The following is a 21963-nucleotide window of genomic DNA, read 5'->3' on the forward strand; positions in this document are numbered from 1 at the left end:
TGATGTTTATTTACAACAAATAATTAACTTAGCAAACACATGGCATAATTCACATATGACAGCTGCTTCTAACTTAGTACCAAGAAGGCAAGAAGGCAATGAGGGACAAGATTACAAATAAATTCCAACAGTGTTGACTATTAGTGTGAATTATTATTGTGGTGAATAGTGGTACTTACAACTGTACTAACAACTGATTCTTACCACATTCTTCTTGAAATTTTTATCTTTCAACTTTTCCTCAAATAATATAAAATCTTCCATAGATTTTAAGGGAAATGTCATATCAAAAATATCTACACTGTCTTCTTCCCTTCCCTCTTCTTCCGGGTCAGCAGTAGTAGCCCTAGGTTGTTCCGTCGCTGCAGGGTTTTCTGATACAGGAAGCCTCCTTATAATATCAGTGTGGCTATCCTGTATAGCTTTTTTTATGCTGGTAATGCTTTCTGAAACAATACACACACCTTTCAACATCTAAGTAGCTAAACAAATAAATACATAGAAGTCTATATTGAGGTGGTGTCTGTCTGGGCGGCTGTAACAACAAAAGCACTAATATTGGATATAATAACTAATATTAATAGAGTGGATAAGTCACAGGCATATCCACTTCCCTGAGTTCCTCTCAGTTTTGAAGTGAGGTTTTCAAAAGTAAATATTAATTGGTCTCCATGAAAGCAAGAGAAAACTTACAATGTTTACATATGCGTTGACATTTTCAATGAAAAGAAGCATAACTTCCAAAATGATTATTTCACAATTACAGACAGGAGGTCCAAAGAAATGAAATATAATATTAAACACAAATATGTGGTGGTGTATTTATTCTAAAACTATGTCATTGATTACGAAAAAATATCCTATAAACGTTGCTGTATTTATTAATTTATTCATTACATGTCATTACATCATTTGACAGGACATAAAGTCATATACAGGATAATACTAAAACTAAGAAATAACAAAAATGTCTTACTAAAAATTATTAATCTAACTTAATGTAACTATTTAAATAACATTTGATAGAAATTAAAATTTTTTTTTAACCAGGTCTTCAGAGTGGATCTGAACTGTGTATTACAATCAATATTTTTTATGCGGTGTGGTTAACTTATTGTAAACTTGAGGGCCTACATATTGGGGTAATAAATGAAATTTCTCTAATCTATGGGTTTCAGGCTTAATATAACTCTTAAATCTAGTGTGATGGGAATGAATGGGTTGGGTCATGAATGAGGACAGGTTGTCTTTAACCCAATTTGAAATTTTTTAAATATAGTGATCATAAAATGTTAAAACTGAAAATGTTTGAAAAAGACTTTTACAAGGAGTTCTACCAGGAACTCGCCCAATAATTCTAATTGCTTTTTGTTGAAGTTTGAATATTTTGTTGGAGTGGCATGAGTTTCCCCAAACCAGAATACCATATGTCATTATTGAAGAAAACTAAGCATGATAAACTATAAGCTGAGTCTTTTAAGTTAACAGCTTGTCTGATTGCGCAAAGAGAGAAAATACAGTCAAAATCGTTTGATCAAATTAACAACTTGTGATTTCCAGTTGAAGATTTTCATTGACAATTATACCTAAAAAAATTCACATTTTGCTGCAGTAGCATTTTAGATTTTGATGTTGTAATTTTATCTGTTTTATATTGATTATTATTAGAACTAAACTCTATAAGCTGTATCAACCCAGGCTCTGCATTCGATTTATTAAGTGTCTAATATATGAAAATAATGTTATTGATATATTTTCATGTTAACAGTTAGGACAATAACAATGTACGGTACGCTTTTTGTATAAATTACGTGGCTTATGTTTATTTTCAAAATAAACTTATCACACACTTTTTAACAACATTTCTATATTTCGGCATTAGCCTTCTTCAGGAACAAACAAACAATAATAAATTAATGTGTTTACCACTCTGAATCAGATGGTTTTAGCAAAAATCCAAAATACATATAATTTATGAAGAAGTAATAAAGAAAATGTTTTGATAGAAAGACAGAAAAAAATATATTTATATAACAGTGGCTTATGTTTATAAATTTTAACTCTGAAACAAGTGTTTGGATTAGGCGGTATGGTTTATCTTCCTGTTGCGAAGTACGGGTACAGCAGCTTATATTTCCTAAAATATTTTTTTTCACAAACTACAAGTCTGTTGATATATGTATATAGTGAAATCCATGTTTAGTGGTATTACTCTTTGGTCTTTCTGGATTCTCTTTTAAGTGTATTTGATTTCCGATTCAGAATAAAAGATGTCGGCTCATTAACTGCAGCCTAAATGTATTTCTGTCAATGTTAATTACAATTTATAATAAACTAGTGGAACCCCGTCGAAATCGACGGTTAATCTTGAGGTTTTATGTCAATTCAGCTAACTGCGATGGATAGAGTGAAGTCATTAAAATCTTAGTTAAATGAAGGGAGGATAAACATAATAATAAGTATGACGATTGTGTTCCCTTAAAAACGTGATTGATGAATTCGTTTAACACAATATTTCCTACCTTTTTATCAGCTTTAGGTTGCCCTAAGGGGTTTTTAGGAGTCTTATAATTGTTTGTTCATGAGTTTGTTTCATACCAAAGCCACTTTCACTAATATGGGAGAATGAGTTCATAATTAGTCCATCATGTTATGGAAAGAGTAAATTTTATTACTAACCACTAATTCCATCTGCTTTAGGAAAATCATTCAGATTGTATCCTAAATTATAAGTAATCTTCATCTTTGGTCATAAAAATACAGAATTCTATCAGCATATTAAATCAGTTTTTTTGTTTGATAAAAATATCTGATTCTCCAGAAAGCAGTAACATTCTTACTTCGATCTCAGCAATTTTAATTCTTTCTCTTGCCACATCGAACCATGTATTTAATCATCCTGTTCTTACTTGATAGGCTAATTCATTAACTTGTGGGGTAGTTTTCCCTTGGCCATATAGATCACATAAAGCTGTGCATGTATTTCGTGGATTGGAATTAACCATAATTGTAGGAAATTTTATCACAAATCTTGAACAATTGCGGAACCAAATCCATAACCTAGTCCAGCCTTGGTAACAAATTATGCAAATGCGATGAGATGTGATGACACTGTTATGTTTCCGAATGTTTTGTATGTAGTGAGGTTTAGATGCGTTGTTAGACCTAGCTACATGTGTACATCAAAGTAAAAACTGTGTACACATTTTTTTAAATACCTGAATTGACATTAGTTCACCTACTTTACCAAAACCATAGACTCCGTAGTTAGTATATTCCAAAACTTGAACACAGCTCTCATCCTCAACGTACTTATCTATGACACAATTTTCAACCCGATTATCAAAAACTTGTATACCAATAAATGAATCTCAGGTGTTCTTTCTTGAATTTAAAAATAAATGGTGATTGAAAGTAGGAAAAAAAGGCAAGTGCCAACTTTACAATATATATATAAGCTAACCCGATAAGGAATAGTTATATGTTCCTTTGAAATTGATATGTCACACTTTAAAGTATAGATTTTTGAACAAAACATTTAAAACGTATCATAATTTCATCATTTTGTTGAAACTATAAAAAAAACTTGCCAAGCAGTAGAGAATCCATTTAAAATCATAAATTATTATGTAAACATTTAATTTTGACAGTCTCAGTAGACTTTTGAATACAATTTTAATATGAACAGCTGGTTCATTAAAAGTAGTGTAAAATTATCCATATGGTCGAAATGTAAACAAAATTGCAGAGTGAACTTTAAAGGCCTCTGGGGCAGAGCCCCAACGAAATTTACCTCGTTTCTCTTTTGAGGGCTCACCTACTGACCAATACCTTTCTTTAGACACCCCTACCAAGTTTCTACGCCCAGCCGTTCTCTCAAATTAGCTGTGACAAAAACCTCGTTTTCCTCCATAAGAATAACATGGGATGGGAATTTAAAGGCCACTGGGGCAGAGCCCCAAGGGAATTCTCCATGTTTCTCCTTTGATGGCTCATCTACAGACCGGGACCTTTCTTTTGACACCTCTACCGAGTTTCTACGCTCAGCCGTTCTCTCAAAATAGCTTTCACAAAGAAAATCAGTTTCAAATTAATATATAGATAGTATTGAAACTTAAATTGTGTTTTTTATTTAAAATGTGAAATATGGTGTCTTATAAGTGGGATACAAATAAATTTAAGTGCGTGAGTAAGAAATTAACATAAAAATGTGTTAAAACAATGAGAGAGTCAGAAGATGAAAAGGTGCTTCAACAAAGGACTGTGTCTGGAAAAACTGAAAATTTCACAATGGTTCCATGCAATCTTCAGAATTTTAATTTCGAGGGCAATTTAGCCGAAAATTGGAAGCACTGTTATCAGAAATTTGAGATTTATCTCTTGGCTTCTAACCTAAATTCTGAAAATGACGCTAGGATGGTTGCTCTACTAACTGCATAATTTGGGTGACAAATGCATAGACATTTTCAATTCATTCAACCTCTCATCTGCAGATGCAAAAAACTACGACGTGGTGGTAAGTAAATTTGAAAACCATTTCTCGCCTAAGAAAAAACTCACGGTTCTGAGACATGAATTTCTAAATAGGAAACAGCTGCCATCTGAATCCATCGATAGTTTCTATACAGACTTAGTTAACTTGAGCCTCGCTTGTGAATTTGACTCTGTCCGCGAAAGTCTTGTTTGTGATGTCTTAATATCAGGGCTTAACTCCCAAAACCAGAATGTCAGGGAACGATTACTGAGAGAGCCGGAGATTAACTTGGAGAAGACTTTAGCAATCTGTAAAGCTGCTGAACTGTCTAAACAACACATCAGAGAACTAGAAGCAGAACATAATGTCCATACAGTTAACGTCCATAAGCAACAAGAGAGGGGTTACCTACAACCACAAACGTTCAGACAGAAAAAGGTTTATCAGGACCAAAGGAACAAATTTCATCCACCATAACAGCAGAAATCAACTGGGACAGGTAGGCCTAACAAGAGTACAAGTGCTAAGAAGTTTATTTCGAACTGCCGTGATTGTGGGAAAAATCACGGTATTAACAAATGCTCTGCGTATGGCTTAGTGTGCTACAAGTGCGGTAAAAACAATCACTTTGACAGTGTATGCAAATCAGCCAAAAAGGTTTGTGAAGTAGGCCTAAGTTTAGATTCTAATTCAAGAGATGTAGTTATAAGACAAGGTAGGCAAGACCGTTCTTCTAAAAGTACTTGTGCACAAGAATATTTTTCAATTGATACTGTATCGCTCACGTCTGAATCTGCATCTAATTACGTGATTGACAAAAACTTTTTATTCAGTAATATATTAGAATTCATTCCTACTACTGGAACGTCAGTTATTAATAAATAATATAACGTTACCTTCTAACGTTCCAAAATGGTGTAGTCTTACGACGCGTTTCGTCAACACAGTGACATCTTCAGGTGATCCGCTATCGCTTCGTCTTGAACGTTAACACAAAACAGTCATAACACATATCACGAACATTTAAGGACCGATCAGTTTTGTCGTCGCTGTGGCCACAACTCGCGTACGCACATGATTAATTCTGGGCGACGACTGCAGGATGGAGTGTTGTCTGTAGTGTACTTTGCACCATGACGTCATTGCTCTTCTCCAGGTGTATCACGGTGTCGAACAATGCATTTCCTTGAGTATTAATTTTGTCATTCAGTACATTGTCTGGTTCACACTGTACTGCTTTATAAATTTCGTAACACTCAAGTGTTGACATTAAATTACTTTTCTTGCACTTGTGTAGTATTTGCAAGTTGTCTAAGATAGAACTGTAATTATGTCCACATTGTATAAGATATTCAGTATAGTTTGATTTTTGGGTGACTGTTTTCTTTGGGGAGGTGTTCTTTAAAACGTGTTTTGAATGATCTCCCTGTTTGTCCTTTATAGTATTTTGGACATTCATTGCAGTTTAATTTGTATATCCCACTGCTGTCGTGCTGTCGAATTTGTCACCAATAGTTTCTTTTCTGGGGTTAATGAGATTTTCTAGTTTGTTGGAATTTCTATAAGTAACTGTATAACCATGTTTTTTGAATATTTTGTTGGTTTTGTAGTTCAGCCAATTATTGTACGTTAGTGTAACTAATTTCTTCTTCTCCTTGGGAGTGTTCGGGGCATGGGATTTTTTCTTCTTAATTATCCTGTCAATTATGTTACTGTCATAGCCATTATCTTGTGTGATATATTTTATTAAATTTAGTTCCTTGTTGTAGTTGGTGTTGTTCATAGGTATCTGGTTTAATCTGTGTATGAATGAATTAAAGGCTGCCATTTTATGGGAAACTGGACGGTTGGAAGTGGTGTGTATTGTTTGGCTGGACTGGGTTGGCTTGTGAAAAATGCTGAACTGATGCTTGTTTTCGTTTGTATGTATTGTCAAGTCCAAATAATTTATTTTGTTGTCAGATTCAATTTCGTTTTTAAATTTTTTTTTTTTGGGTGAGCGGCGTTAAGATGTTTGTCAAGGTTCCGAAAGTTCTTAATGAAACAAACAATCAATTTTGACAAAAATGAAATGAACCTATTGAATAAAGGACTAAAACATTGCATTCCACAAAATCAACCTAGTAAAACCCTAGTCAACGAAATAATTAACACTGAGACGGCCATTCAGAGCATCCCAAGTGCAGATCAGAACACTATTAGAACCCTAATCAATGACAAGATCGTTCGAACGCTCCCTAACACCCAGAGCTATGTTAAAAAACCTAATCCAGATGCAAGACGAGATAAAGAGGCGCTAAAATCAATCAGAGAAAATTAACTAAAAATAAAGCCATCATCACCATAGCTGATAGGGGTAATACATTGGAACGTTTGGGGTGCAATGACTTGAAATAAAAACACCATTTGGGGAATTAAATAAAACCCGGCCGACTACATGTTTACGGTTTGTTGGAATCTTGAGGACTGGTCAGCAAGGAAATTTTTGGATCGGCGGTTAAACGTGGAGGGAAAAGTGGCGTGATAGGTTGTAGCCAATCCAGGAGCTTTATTGAAATCATACGATATGACGTCACAGTCGCCTGATCGCAGTCAGGACACAAATGCAAAACATATTGCCCACTATTTCTAACACAAATCTAAATATCGTAAAAATGGCATAATTATGGTACATTATTATTGTATACACTACATTTCCTCCCCTTTAAGTTTAAAATATTTTTTTCTTAAAATACGCAATTTTATCAACACATCAAACCAATTAAAAATAATCATTAAATAACCTAAAACCAAAAACACTTTTTCATAAAACAATATTGTATGATTTAATCAAATAAGACCATACAATAAACATTAAAACAAGCAACCTTGATAAAATTGGAAACAAAACACAGAAATAAATATTTACAAATTCAACCTTTCAGGAGGTTTTATTTCTCTGGCAGATCGCCTCAATGGCGATGCTTGTTTGGGTCGATCAGCTGATCGGACAGGTAATGGAAAGGTCACGTCCGGTGGAGTAAGCGATGAGCGCAAAGCATACTACTACGTTTACTACGTTCTTGAGTACGAGGTGTACTCGGCATTTCCGGTCTCATGGGTGAAGCCCGACCAGCTGACTGAGCATTGTTACCAACATCCTGGTCAAACATGTGTTCAGCTGGAGGCAACACTACCTCTCTATATCATTCTGTTTATCATTCAAATTTACCTTAGTGTTTAACCCGACCAGCTGGTCAATATGGCGTTGCCATACAATACCTGAGTCTAATTTTACTAAATAAGATACAGGACTTAACACTTTAATCACTACACCTTGTAACCATTTATTTCTTCCCCTGTAATCACGGACTAAAACAGGCTGTCCTATTGACAGTTCTCTAGTTTGACTGCCCCCCTTGTTTACAATTTGTTTGTTTTGGTTTGACAAAACCGTTTTACTAACAGAAGGACGTATCAAATCTAATGTAGTTCGCAATACTCTACCGAACATTAGTTTGGCCGGAGTTTCATTGGTTGTATTATGTACTGCATTTGGATATGCCAACAAAAATCTACTTAAAGCTAAGTCTGGATTTTCATTTGAAAACAAAGCCCCTCTTATTCTTTTCTTTACTGTTTTTTACAGCATTTTCCGCCTGGCCATTACTAGCGGGAAAATAAGGCTTTAAGAAACTTGCTAAATTCACAGGATGTAAAAGGAGGGCCATTGTCTGTGACACTCTGTTCCGGAATTCCAAACCTTGCAAACATAGGTCTCAATTTATTTATGACTACTTTGGCAGATGTGGAACTGACCTCCTCTACTTCTATCCATTTACTATAAGCATCAACTACAACCATATACAACTTTGAATTAATAGGGCCTAAAAAATCTATGTGTAATCGTTGCCACGCTGACTTTAGGTATTCCCATACATGTAAATATGACCTTGACGGGCTTTGACGTTCCATGAGACATTGCGAGCAACTATTGGCAAGTTCTTCTATGTCTTTATCTATTGAAGGCCACCATAGATAAGAACGGGCTAGAGCCTTCATTTTGACTATCCCTAAATGTCCACAATGTAATTCTTGTAACAGTCCCCTTTTATACATTTTTGGAATGACAACCCGATAACCCCACATTAATATGCCATGCTCAATAGTTAGTTCGCTCCGCCTTATGAAATAAGGTCGTAATTCTTCATTTACCTCATTAGGCCAGCCATACAAGACATAGCCAAATACCTTACTTAACTCGGTGTCTTTTTGTGTTTCCCTCTTAATATCAACAAAACTAATTGGAATATCTCCCTCCGCTAAAAATTGCAAATAGGTTCCTACATGAGGATTTTCCTCATACTGTTCGTTAACATGTTTGGCTTGCAAAGGTAAGCGAGATAAACAATCTGCAGAAGCATTTCCCTTAGAGGAAACATATTTATGTCAAAATCATAGCTGGCTAAAAATAAAGCATACCTCTGTAATCTGCTAGCGGCAAAAGCCGGAAGTCCCTTTTTAGGGCCAAAAATTGACAACAATGGTTTGTGGTCTGTTACTAGTGTGAATTTTCTACCAAATAAGTACTGATTAAATCTTTTAACAGCAAACACAATAGCTAAAGCTTCTTTGTCTAATACAGCGTAGTTTGGTTCGGCTTTAGACAATGTTCTTGACGCAAAACAAATAGGTTTTTCAGATCCATCTGATTACGTTTGACTTAACACACTTCCGACCCCGTAGGCAGAACTATCAGTAGCTAACCTCAAAGGTAAATTTGGGTCATAATGCGCCAAAATAGGAGCTGAAACTAATTTGCTCTTAATTAATTGAAACGCTTTGTCACATGATAAATTCCATTCAAATGGAGTGTCCTTTCTGAGTAAATGATACAGTGGGGATACAATGGTAGACATACTTGGCACAAATTTAGAATAATAATTGACTAAACCTAGAAAAGCTTTTAACTGAGTTACATTGGTAGGCACTGGGGCGTTTACAATAGCTTCAATTTTAAACTAGGAGATGTGCCTAGTCCTTGTTTACTTAAAATGTACCCAAATATTCAACAGATTTACAGAAAAACTGACATTTATTTTGACTTACTGTTAAACCATGATTCTTTAAAGTTTCACACACTTGAATCAACCTCTCTAGGTGCTGTTTGTCATCAGTTCCTGTTACCAAAATATCATCTAGGAAGCAAACAACGCCGGGAATGTGAGCTAAAATGCGTTCCATTATACTCTGAAATATTCCCGGGGCGGATGCTACACCATATGGAATTCGGTTGTAAATATACAATCCTTTTGATGTACTTATTGTACAATACTTCTTTGATTCCTCGTCTAACTTTACCTGAGTGTAAGCCTGACAAAGATCGATTTTTGAAAACGTCTCCCCTTTTTGTAAATTATTAAAAATGTCCTCAATCCTTGGAATTGGGTGGCGATTGACTACTAAATAGGGGTTGAGCGTTACTTTAAAATCGCCACATGTTCTTATACTTCCGTCCTTTTTCAAAATAGGCACAATTGGAGTTCCCCATTCACTATTGCTTACTTGAGTTAAAATCCCATTATTTACTAATCGATCAATCTCACACTCCACTTTACTTTTGATCGAAAATGGTATAGGTCTGGGTTTGAAAAACTTAGGAATTACATTTTCCTTCAACTCTAATCTAGCTGCATCTCCCTTGTAACAACCTAATGCATCAGTAAATACCTCAGGAAATTTACTGTACAGTTTACTGACAATTACAGGTTTTTGATCTAGCTTTTCAACCGTGTTCAAACTATTTTCTTTAGGGATTCGGATCGATATTTCTAGTTCCCTAATCCAGTCTCTTCCCATTAGAGGATTAGCCCCTTTAGACACAACATACAAAGTTAACTTTTTATGCTCAGCTTCATGCTGTACATTTACGTTAAGTTTTCCTACAGGTTTTATTGGCTGGTTTGTATAGGAGCTCAAAACCAAATTAGTGGGCATTAATTCGAGATCAGAGAAATTATCGTTATAACACTTTTCAGAAATTACTGACACGCATGCTCCACTGTCAACCTCAAATGGCAATACAGTATGTTCTACTTTTAGATTAACCGTGATAGGTTTTATTCTATCCCTCTGTTTACTTTCCTCATCATTTATGGAAAATAAATTAGCTAAATCACTATAATCATCGTCATTGTCATTGACCCCTGTGTTCTCTACATAGTTTTGCTTATACTTATGAGACTTGTTACCAGAGGTAAACTTAGGTGTAAAGTTCTTTTGTCCATCTTTACGCTTATCATTAAATGCAAATTTAGATTGTGACTCACCATTGTTTTTCTTCATCAGACACGCACTTTCTAAATGGCCTTTCCTCTTACAAAAATTGCAAGATAAACTTTTAAAACGGCACTCACTTTTTAAATGACCAGATTTACCACAACAATAGCACTTTACTTCACTTTTTGAGCGCTGCCACGGCTTCCGCTGGTGCTGGTGCTTCGAAGCGACGTTGTGGAGACGACTTCCTCCCCCCGTGTTGTGGTAGGTCAGGGCCGCGGTGTCTCTCGCTGCCAACTCCATCGACGTGGCTATTTGGACCGTCTTCTCGTAGGTGAGATCTTCCTCGCCCAGCAACCTCTTCTTGGTGGCGTCGTCCCTCGACCCACTTACGATCCTGTCCCGAAGATGATCCGGTAGTTTGTCCTTAAACTCGCAGTTGACAGAGAGTTTCTTCGGGTTGACGATGTAATCAGCGACTGATTCATGCTCCAATTGTGTTCGTAGACTAAACTTGTACCTTTCGGCAATAAAAGATGGTTTTGGATGTAGATGTCCCTTAATGATCCGTACAATATCCTCGTAGCTCTTAGTAGCAGGTTTGTCTGGTGTACATAGGTCTTTAAGCAGGTTATAAGTTTTCACTCCGACAACCGTCAAAAGCGTACTAACTTTTTTAGCGTTGGTAATATCGTTACATGTAACAAACAATTCAAAACGCTGATATATACGAGTCCCGAGTTTCTTCTGAATTATCAAAAGGACTGATCGCACCGATGAACGACATCTTGAAATTTAATAAAGTTCCAAAGTTATCAATAAGGTTCTCATCAAGCGGCATTAATGTTTACACTCACACGCACACTGTTCGAAGTTAACTTGACCGAATTCTTCTGTAAACACACGTACCTTCCTACGGTGCACTAGAAGTTCAATTGTCACTTTAAAAACACACGTACCTTCCTACGGTGCACTTCGATTGTCACTTAAATCACTTAAAAACTTTTCACGCGTTGAGTCGTTTTCGTACCTCGTCGCCACTGGAACGTTTGGGGTGCAATGACTTGAAATAAAAACACCATTTGGGGAATTAAATAAAACCCGGCCGACTACATGTTTACGGTTTGTTGGAATCTTGAGGACTGGTCAGCAAGGAAACTTTTGGATCGGCGGTTAAACGTGGAGGGAAAAGTGGCGTGATAGGTTGTAGCCAATCCAGGAGCTTTATTGAAATCATACGATATGACGTCACAGTCGCCTGATCGCAGTCAGGACACAAATGCAAAACATATTGCCAACTATTTCTAACACAAATCTAAATATCGTAAAAATGGCAAAATTATGGTACATTATTATTGTATACACTACATACATCAGTAATCCTGTACAATCAAGATTATGATAGCAAGGTTCTAGAGTTCATTGAGTCCAATAACATTCAGGAGCAAAAGAAGGATCCTACCTTACAGTTTCTCAAAGAAGTTAATGACTGTCTAAATAAAACAAAGGAATTATTAAATGACGGTGAAAAAAGAAATTTAAAAACAATAAAACCCTACGCACCAAACTTACGGGGCCTACCTAAAGTACATAAAGATAATATACCCATACGACCTCTAGTTAATTATACTTCAGCTCCAGCATACAGAACTGCCAAGAAACTCGACAAAATTATCAGGAACAACATCAATCTCAATCAGTCACAGCATAAAAAAACCGTTTAGAACTTGTGGAAAAGATAAGAGACGCACCAATTACTCCAGGTCAAACTGTCTTATCTTTAGATGTAGACAACATGTATACAAACATCCCTGTAAACGAATCCATAGACATTTTAAGAGTTAGATGTTGGACATGTTCGAGTATTGTTGTATACATGTTAACGAGCTGTGCAACCTCTAGTGAAAATAGTAATTAAACAAAACTACTTTAAATTCAATGACAAATACTACATCCAGCAAGATCGATTAGCGATGGGGTCACCATTGTCAAGTGTACTAGCCGAAATATATTTGAATGATTTTGAGAATAAACACATTATGAGTCAAAATAACAAATACAGGAAATGTATAGTATACTACCATAGGTACGTTGATGATTCCATATGTTTGTTTAAAGGAAATCAGAAACAAATCAACCTTTTCACCAAACATCTCAACGCCGCTCACCCAAAAATAAAATTCAAAAACGAAATCTGACAACAAAATAAATTATTTGGACTTGACAATACATACAAACGAAAACAAGCTATCAGTTCAGCATTTTTCACAAGCCAACCCAGTCCAGCCAAACAATACACGCCACTTCCAACCATCCAGTTTCCCATAAAATGGCAGCCTTTAATTCATTCATACACAGATTAAACCAGATACCTATGAACAACACCAACTACAACAAGGAACTAAATTTAATAAAATATATCGCACAAGATAATGGCTATGACAGTAACATAATTGACAGGATAATTAAGAAGAAAAAATCCCATGCCCCGAACACTCCCAAGGAGAAGAAGAAATTCGTTACACTAACGTACAATAATTGGCTGAACTACAAAACAACAATATATTCAAAAAACATGGTTATACAGTTACTTATAGAAATTCCAACAAACTAGAAAATCTCATTAACCCCAGAAAAGAAACTATTGGTGACAAATTCGACAGCATGACAGCAGTGGGATATACAAATTAAACTGCAATGAATGTCCAAAATACTATGTAGGTCAAACAGGGAGATCATTCAAAACACGTTTTAAAGAACACCTCCCCAAGAAAACTGTCACCCAAAAATCGAACTATGCTGAACATTCTTACAATGTGCACATAATTACAGTTCTATCTTAGACAGCTTGCAAATACTACACAAGTGCAAGAAAAGTAATTTAATGTCCACACTTGAGTGTTACGAAATTTATAAAGCAGTACAGTGTGAACCAGACAATGTACTGAATGACAAAATTAATACTCAAGGAAATGCATTGTTCGACACCGTGATACACCTGGAGAAGAGCAATGACGTCATGGTGCAAAGTACACCACATACAACACTCCATCCAGCAGTCGTCGCCCAGAATTAATCATGTGCGTACGCGAGTTGTGGCCACAGAGACGACAATACCGATCGGTCCTTAAATGTAGTAAATATGTGTTCGTGATATGTGTTATGACTGTTTTGTGCTAAAGTTCAAGACGAAGCGATAGTGGATCACCTGAAGATGTCACTGTGTTGACGAAACGCGTCGTAAGACTACACCATTTTGTAACGTTAGAAGGTACAGCAGTACAGTGTACAGTAAATTATTTATCAGTAATATATGTTCAGTGAATGATTCTGTTTCTAAAAATTACATGTGTAAATCCAGGGCTAATGAATGGCTAAGGAATGGGCTAAGGAATTTGAACATTAGGGAACACACAATATAATTTAAAATAGATACAGGTGCTCAGACAAATATCATCCCAATTGATTTGTTTAATAGGCTAGGCCTATCAAAGGCATTAATACGCACCTCGAATATAAAACTTAGTACACTAACTGGTGAAAAAATACCGGTACTAGGTATTGTAGATTTAGATTGCTCTTTCAACAGGAAAATGTTCTGTATTACTTTTGTAATAGTTGATGTGAAATGTTCGCAAATTTTAGGCTTAAATTCTTGTCGCGCGTTAGGTCTTATAGCAGCCTACAACGGTCAGGTATTGTCTGATCTTAGAACCAAAGTGTAGATAATATTGTTCTAGGGAAAAATATGCATAGTGTAATGAAAGGTAATGAAAATGTAATGAAAAAATGAAAGTGTACAGTCACATTCTGTTAGTATAATTTTGAATGAATATAGCTCACTTTTTGATGGTAGTATTACTAGTACAATATTGGTAACATTCCTACAACAGTTCATTTGTCATTAAGTGAAGATGCTAAGCCTATTATTGAACCATGTCGTAGAGTACCATTCACTTTGTTAAATCCATTGAAAAATGAACTTGAATTAATGGAAGCTAATGGAATTATTGTAAAAGAAAATGAACCTACAGAATGGGTTCACAGTTTAGTTTTGATAAACAAAAAAATTCTGGACTAAAGGTAGTATTAGATCCAAGAAACCTGAATAAGTATATACAAAGAACACACTGTCAAATGCCAACTATAGATGAAGTGTCATCAAAGTTTAATAATTGTAAGATATTTTCAACTCTTGATGCGAGCAGTGCATTTTGGATGCTTAAGTTGGATAATATTAGTAGCAAGTTGTGTTTTTTAATACACCTTTTGGTAGATATAGATACCTTCGTTTGCCATATGGTATCTCAAGCGCACCAGATGTATTTCATTCTACTGTATCTCAAATATTTGAAGGTATTGATGGTGTAGTCACCTACATAGATGACATTTGCATAGGGTGCTCCTGATAAGCAAACTCATGATTTAAGGTTAAAAGAAGTAGGCCTATTAAAAAGAGCTAAGGATTTTAATATTAAGTTTAACTCTAGGAAATGTAAATTTTCTGAAAGTGAAGTTTTGTTTTTGGGTCATCGGTTTACTGAGTATGGATTAACTCCGGATCCTTCAAAGCTTAAAGCTGTACAGGAGATGCCAATACCTAAAGATCGTAAAGACTTGGAAAGATTTTTAGGAGTTACCAATTACTTATCAAAGTTTATTCCAAATATTCTACTGTAACGTCTCCTTTGCGAGTTCTTTCACATAAAGATGTTTTATTTCAATGGAATGCCGAACAACAAAATGCATTTTCCTACAGTCACCCGACAAAGTTGGCTTCCTTGTACTGTTTATCGTACAGAAAGCTGCTAATTGCTGCATATTTATACTTTGCCGTACGGTTTATACTTTGTCGTACGGTTTATACTTTGCCGCACATCAGGATTCCAACGAAACAACACAAAACAGTGTGGTTCTATTATGCACGTAATCCGTGTACGCTTGGAAATAGGTTGGCAACACTTAAAGATAATAATACTATGAGCAGCTGATTGACTATTATAACTACGATTTAACTTGTCATTTCGTGTTTATAATTTCGGTATTTCTGAACTTTCTGGACTTTTCTTTGAAACACGTTTTTAAAACATTCCAACGATCTTAATAAACAAGAAAACACCTTAAAAGCATTTTTTTAGGCGCGGAAACCACTTCAAATTACAAAAACATACGGAACTATATTCTCAAAACGCGTAGCACATTTCTTGCCGAGGAAAAATAGCGGAGTGATACGGACCGCAGGTACTACTTTTTGTGTTGCCAGCTGAACCTAAAAACGTGTTGTATAGTGTTTGAAAGACTAATTATTGATATGCTTTATAGTGACTGTAGGAAAAATATAATGTGTAACACGGGTGAAAAAGGCCTTTGCTGCACTCGAGATCATTCCACACTCGCCAAACATAGCTCGTAAACATTGCTCTCGTGTGCAGCAAAGTGCCACTTTCACCACTAGTTACACAAATAACTATTTTGACTTTAAAGTCTTAGTTAGTATCTCCTCCTGTTTTATCATATTAGGACCCAAGTAAGCCAATAACATTGTCTGTAGATTGTTCCTCAACTGGTTTAGGTGCTGTATTGTTATGTGGTGATAATCCAATTGCGTATGCGTCTAGAGCGCTCACTAAGACTCAGTCAAATTATTGTCAGATAGAACGAGAAATGTTAGCCATAGTTTTTGGTTGCACTAGATTTCACCAATTTATTTTCTCTAGGAAAGTAACTGTTGCAACTGATCACAAACCCTTAGAATGTTTGTTTAGGAAGCCCATTACTGCTGCTCCTTTAAGATTACAGCGAATGATGCTAAAAGTTCAATGCTATGACTTGATTGTTGTATACAAGCCAGGTAATTGATGTATATAGCTGATACACTGTCACGTGCAGCACTTCCAGTAGAAGGTAAAGAAGATATTGATGTTTTAGATGAGGACATCATTTGTGAGGTAAATATGTTAAAATCTTATCTTCCCGTGTCTGAAAGTAAACTAAACCTGCTAAGAGAAAAAACCAGTTCAGATGAATGTCTAGGTATTTTAAAGATGTATATATCTAAAGGTTGGCCTCAAAAGCCTGAAATCAGTAATATGGTTTTACCATTTTTGAGTATTAAACATGATCTTCATGTTGTAGATGATCTTGTTTTCAAAAATCAATCTATTATGGTACCTATAGTTCGCTTCATAAAATTAAGCTTGAAATTTTGCATTGTGGCCATTTAGGAAAACAAACGTGTGAGATTAGGGCACACAATTTATTGTATTGGCCCACCTTACATAAAGACATTGAAAGTTTTGTAAATAAATGTAGTGTGTTTGTCTAAGTTTAAGCCTATGAATGCAAAATAACCGTTGTTGTTTCATGATGTACCAGATTTGCCTTGGCATAAAGTGTCAGGTGACATTTTTGAGTTTGATAACCAATATTTTCTTGTACTAATGGACTATTATTCTAAATATTGAGTTAGTATCTTTGTCAGACATAACCTCAAAAACTGTAATCGAGAAATGCAAATCAATATTTGCTCGCCACGGAATTCCTGTTACTATAGTAGTTGATTCAGGAAGTCAATTCACTTCTAACGCTTTTCACGAGTTTTCTGTGTTGTAAGATTTTAAGCTAGTGATAGTTAGTCCAAAAGACTTTCAATCTAATGTTCAATCTAAGTCAGGTGTCAAAATAGCGAAAAATGTACTGAAGAAAACAAAAGCATCTAAGTCTGATGTGTATCCTGCATTGTTAAGTTATCGTAACACTAGTAAACAATATCAACCTTCACCAGCAGAATTAATGTTTAGTAGAAAACTCAATGGCCTATTGCCACTGTCTAAAAGTAGTTTGCAGCCTAAAGTAACAAAACACAAAACCTAACAAAATTGTGTTAGACAAGAGAAAAAATTGTATTAAAAAGTACTATGATAGAAATAGCAAAGAGTTACCCTCTTTAAATATAGGAGACAAAGTGTATTTTAAGAAAACTGTTGATTCACCTTGGACATCAGGAAAAGTAGTAGAAAAAAATAGAATCCCCAGATCCTATGTTTTGTCTGATGAGAAAGATAAAATGTTTGTAAGAAATAGGAAGATGATTAGGCCAAATTTGTCTAATGATGCAGGTAATGAAACCATAATGCCTGAAACAAGTCCTAAGTCAGATTCACAAATCAGTTTGTCAGGTAGGCCTACTAATGGTATGGTAATAGCCTTATTTCTCCGCAAATTAGTCCCGTGTTGTTTCAAAGACCAGTAGACCTAACTCTTAGAATTTCATCAGAAGAACAAATTGTTAAAAGTTTTGATGGTTGTGTAAGCCGAAAGGGTAGATTGATAAGAAATCCAAAGCGGTTTTCTTATGATTAGGTTTTGGTGTATATTTTGTTAGACTTGAAAGGAAAATGTTAAAGTTGTATTTTGGAAAGTTAAAATTTTCAATTTTGTAAAAGAGAGGGGATGTTGATATATGTATATAGTGAAGTCCATGTTTAGAGGTATTACTCTTTGGTCTTTGTGTATTCTCTTTTGAGTGTATTTGATTTCTGATTCAGAGATGTCGGCTCATTAACTGCAGCCTAAATGTATTTCTGTCAATGTTAATTAAAATTTATAATAAATAGTATTGAAACTTAAATTGTGTTTTTTATTTAAAATGTGAATTTAAAATGTGAAACAAGTCAGAAATATTTTTATGGTGAAACTGTAAGTTAAATAACCAACCCTTAGAGTCTATGTTTTATTCCACAGTGCAAACAGTTAGCCTAGGCTATTTAAGTGGCCTAAAACCAAAAAGATAACTCAAGTAGTAAAGAATCATCGAACTTGGATAAAGACGGCACAGCTAACTCACCTGGATTTTGATTAAAAAGCATAATAAATAATTATAAAAGACACACAAAATTAGGTACACTTACTTGACATGGCGCACAGACTATGTGCAAGGGCCGTTAAAGATACTGGCCCTTGCCGAAAAACACAAGTGTGCTTTCCACTGACGCAGCATTCATTTCCAGCTGTTGTAGTTTTTTTAAATATTTTAGGGGACCTCCCTGCGTCCTCCTCCATACATCTTTTGGAGTTGTCTGAAAAATAAAATACAAAATTTAAAACTTGTATGCTTAACACATTCGCTACTGAGTGTCGCATATATGCAACGCCGCAGTCATTGCCACATACCGAGGTATACATTTGAATCTTACACATAGACCGGCTGACACTTGGTTAACAGTACACACAGACCACGGGTGAAAACCTGTAAAACAGTGATCATTTACATTGTAATGTGCTACAATTGTGTTTGTAAATAATTTATTCTTGTTTTTTTTTGTATTTTTTATAACCTTTTGTAATGTCGCACATTTGTGACGCCCGGTAGCAAAGACAATAGTGAAAATTATCATGGTTTTCTTGAAATAGGCCAAACGTCGCATCCCTTTACTTCCCGGACTTATGAAATTGAATAACAAAAAAGTTTATTGTGAATTTTATTTTTATTTTTTGTATTTCAAGGCTAAAAATGTGTTTTTTTGCAAATTTCCCTCATAGAATTAAAAGTTAGAAATATGTATCCATATGGATACCATGGAAACCTTAAGTACCATTGTTCGCTAATTTTCATACTACGTTAATAATTTTAATTTTTCTTTGACACTCCCATAGTATCCATATGGATACAAGTTTCTTAAAAGTTGTGTCAAATTGAAAAATAAGTTATTTGTTCATCAATTAAAACAAATTCATTTAGAATGAATACAAATAGACATATTATGTAAAAAACTTTACTACAATATCACTAGATGGCATCATAAGCCACTCGTCAATTTCTTCATTGTCATTCATCTGTAAAACACATCATGTTTATATTTTATGATTTCTAATATCGGACTGAAACAAGCATTACAACACTTATAGGCCTATATTTATCACTGTGCAGACTAAAGATGAAAACAGACTAATATCGAAGAAAATACAAAAGAAAAACAGTATCCATATGGATACTATGGGAATACAGACGACACACCATAGCTCTTATACGTCGACTCTTATGCATTTCGTAATACGCAAACTCCTCCTAGACGGCTGAATCAATCGTTTTCAAATTTTGCATGGTGATAAAGACCATACCGGTGAGCGCCAACATCTATATGGCGTTAAAAAAGTCTCTCAGGAATCCGCCCCACTGGGTCTATTTTTTTCGTATTTTTAAAGTCTCGAAATTCACGACCATGACGTGTCCCTAGGGTACATTTTCCAACTTTCACGCTGTTTTTAGACTAATTATTCATGCCGAAATATATAAAGCCATATTTTTATGTCATCAATGGTTATTAAACTTACAAAAAAGGAGCATAGGGGCCTATTATAATTTTATTGTCATTGCAGACTGACTACCATGAAAAAATAAGTCTGTCCCTCGATTTGGCGTCACGACCATTTGGGAAAAATTTTCAACTTTGGAGCACGACAGTGGCAAGCCTGGCGTCGATGGAGTCAGTTGGTTTTAGAGACTAGTTTGGGGTGTACGTCAGGATTGTTTGAGGGTGAACTCATTCAAGTTTATCCCACCCTTCACCTTAAAACCAAATTTCTTCAAAATAGGACAAAAGTTACTCCAGTTATCGCGTTTACAGACATATATAATATTTAAATCTATACGAACGGACGGTGTTTTTGGCCTCTGGGGACATCAAAATGAAAATGTAAATCGGTCCCGGGCCTAGGTCTTACCATGCCACCTACGGTAATAGCTTCGAGCGTCCGGTGGTTTTTTTTAGCATCCATAGTATAATCGCCCCCATTTGATTTAATGCCCCGCTAGCGTCCCGGACGCTGGCCTCTCGGACGCCAGCGTCCTAGTATAATCCTAGCCTTAACTTAGTCTTAATTTATAAATTTAAGTTCATTTATAACTAATATAATATAAATACCTCGTCACAGCTCTGAAGTTTCTGTAGATTACAGCTGTTTTGGCATCAAAATGCCATCCTCAGATATACATACATCCACCTGAATTGGCGTCGTTAAACTGTACACACACACGAACACAATAAAAACACAAAAACACGTAAAACAAGAGACAGACCTGTCGCGTACATGATTGCCAGGGCCGGATTTAGCACTTTTGCGCCCCTAGGCCCAAATAATTTTCCGCTCCCTAGTCTGGTCACAGTTACTTTCCTTCAAACCTTTATTAAAAACTATATCATGCCCATAGGCCTAAGTTATAATTGCTTGAATACCACTCCTCGTTGGAATCATTGCAAGTTTTTTTTTTAGAATTGACTTGTTTAGCCTTAACAAAATACCGTCTTAAACACTTTTAGCAATTTTATGTTTTTTTTTATAATTGCTCACGTTTGTGGCCGAGGGGGTGGGACTGAAACAAAACAACTGAACCCACCGAGCATTCCTGCAAAAAAACAAGGCCATTGATTCCAATTATTCCTGGCCCAAAAGCATGAACTCTATACAGTACGTGACACCATAGATTAAACATACGTACTCCTTTAGTAGATTTGTCATCATTTTGGATTAGCTGAAAACAATTCTTGTTATTTAATGGGGATGTTTATCTATGTTTAAATCTAGTTTAACCAAAATAAAACGATCTAATCATCAACAATAGGCCGTCTCCTGTTTATATTACAAGAAATTAAAACACACATCATAGAACCAACCCTAAAATAATAGAAACAAAATTACGTCAAAACTAACGTCCAGTGTCACAACATGAACTACACATGGAAAAATTTTGAATTGACAATGTTATGAGAAGTCGACTTGAGTTATATTTAATCCATGGTCGTACTGCATCTAGGTTATACTTCCAAAGCAAAACAGAGCAATATTCCGGCCAACCGTACCGATCCTTAGGCCTGAGGAGAAAATTACAGCATTAATGGTTCTTTGGAGGGTATTGAATTTTTCTAAAATTGAATGCAAACTGAGATTAATATTTTTTCGTTAATTTTAAAGATAAATTTATTGTTGTTTTAATATTCAACAAAACTTAGCCTATGATATATTTTAACTTGATCCTGCAGATAGTTGTAAACTAATCAAAAGATTAGTTAATAAATAACTTTTGTTTTGTGATGTGAGGGTGGTAACAATGTCATGTCTAGCACGCATGCGCTCCTTATCACTCTGATCAGTAGTGCCGAGCCCGACCCAGCATAGTGGCAGTGCAGTGGCAATACGATGCGTACCCCTTGGGCGCTCGTCAACGTCAACAT

General features: G+C 35.4%; 1 long non-coding RNA gene across 1 annotated transcript; it reads right to left on the reverse strand.

Annotated features, from left to right (window-relative positions):
• Positions 1 to 210: 210 nt before the first annotated feature.
• Positions 211 to 21030, reverse strand: LOC129001699 (uncharacterized). Its single transcript, XR_008491484.1, has 3 exons — positions 20656 to 21030; positions 18643 to 18810; positions 211 to 446 (listed from the first exon to the last, which is right to left on the reverse strand). It is a non-coding gene; the product is annotated as an uncharacterized LOC129001699 (long non-coding RNA).
• Between the last annotated feature and the right edge of the window lie 933 nt (positions 21031 to 21963).

The sequence above is a fragment of the Macrosteles quadrilineatus genome, unplaced genomic scaffold, assembly GCF_028750875.1.
Source record: "Macrosteles quadrilineatus isolate MER2022 unplaced genomic scaffold, UCM_ALF_1.0 Scaffold_8__2_contigs__length_117827958, whole genome shotgun sequence".
In the NCBI taxonomy this organism is placed as follows: domain Eukaryota; kingdom Metazoa; phylum Arthropoda; class Insecta; order Hemiptera; family Cicadellidae; genus Macrosteles; species Macrosteles quadrilineatus.